This window comes from Bison bison, unplaced genomic scaffold, assembly GCF_000754665.1.
Source record: "Bison bison bison isolate TAMUID 2011002044 unplaced genomic scaffold, Bison_UMD1.0 scf7180017845671, whole genome shotgun sequence".
NCBI lineage: Eukaryota > Metazoa > Chordata > Mammalia > Artiodactyla > Bovidae > Bison > Bison bison.
Window position 1 is genome coordinate 79,401 of NW_011476244.1, and position 1,523 is coordinate 80,923.

The window sequence follows — 1,523 nt, forward strand, 5'->3', positions numbered from 1 at the left end:
ATCCCAGCTCTCAAACTGCACGTTACAGGGAGGCTCAGAACTCATGCTGCCCAGCAACCCAGGGTGTTCTCAGAGTACTGTGACTACTGCGAGGCACTGGGGAGGAAGAACACGAAGCTGCACAGCAGGATATCTGCTCAAAGGATCAGAACTAGGGTCTGAAAGTATAGATGTACACTCACATTCACAGCAGCGCTCTTCACAACAGCCAAGGGCTGGAAGCTATCCCAGTGCCCACCGACAGACGAATAAACAAAGAAAACGTGATCCATTCACACAATGGAACATTGTTCAGCCCCCAAAAGGGACGACATTCCAACACGTGTGACGATGATGATCAACTCTGAGGACACTGTGCTCAGTCAAAGAAGCCAGACAGGGAAGGTCAAACACTGTAGGAGTGCCCTTATAGGAGGTGCTCGAGGCAGGCAAGTTCCGACGCAAGAAGAAAGCTGGTTGCCACGGGCCGGCAGGAGAGCCAAGTGTTTCACAGGGACAGACTTCCAACTTTTCAAAACCAAAAAGCTCTGGACATCCACTACACAACAACAGGAATATACTTTACACCAGCGAGTTGTGCACTTAAGGATGACTAACTTTACACCAACTTAAGTTGTGCACTTAAGTGCTAAACTTATGGTATACGGTTTTTTACAAGTTAAATAAAAACCTTAACAAGACAGCATGTCTTGACTGGATTCTAAGCACACATCGTTAAAAGCAAAGTCCGGGTACTGATGACATAGTTCACTAGCAATTCCGGAACGAGCACGCTGGGCCAACTGTCTTCCACAGACAGCAAACGCAGCCCCTGCTTCAAACAGACGGTTCTCCACTCCCTGCAGCGCCGCAAGGGAGTTTTCCAAACCGTGTCTCTTCTTCTAGGCAAGACTCTCCGCTGGACAAAATCTGAGCCCGAAGCCTAGCAAACACACGGCGTTCGGGATGAACGGAGGAAGTGGCTGGGGGCCTCCTCACCACCTCGCAGCACCCTCTCCACCGAAGCCCTGCCTTCTCTTCCCAGCACGAAAGAGGGAATGCACGCCCAGCGCCGAGCATGTCCCCGCCCCGCTGCCCCCACCACCCCGGCGCCCGCACACCGCGCAGCGCCCGGCAGTGCTCCGGGCTTGGGAGGAGGGGTCCCGACACTGACACACTCGGAGGCGGTAGGCCGGGCGGCACGGTGCTCGCACAGCTCAGCGGGCGCACCAGCTTCCAGTCCTGGGAGGCCTGGGCGTCCGTGGCCGACACGGCGCGCCTCCCGAGCCGACGCCAAGACACCACGCCCGCGCCGGGGCCGCCGCCCGGGCGCAGTGGGCGAGGGGGTCTCGGGGCCACGCCATCCCGGGGCGCTGGGGGCGGCCCGTGCGCTCTCCTCTCACGCCGACAGCCCCCAAGTCGACGCGGCGCTTGTCTGCTGGAAGCCGACACGGGTCTACACCCGCGAGACTGCGCTCAGCCCAGACGTTGGCGGACTCAGGCCGGGTGACTCGGCACCTCTCGGCCCGCACGTCCGCCCGCCC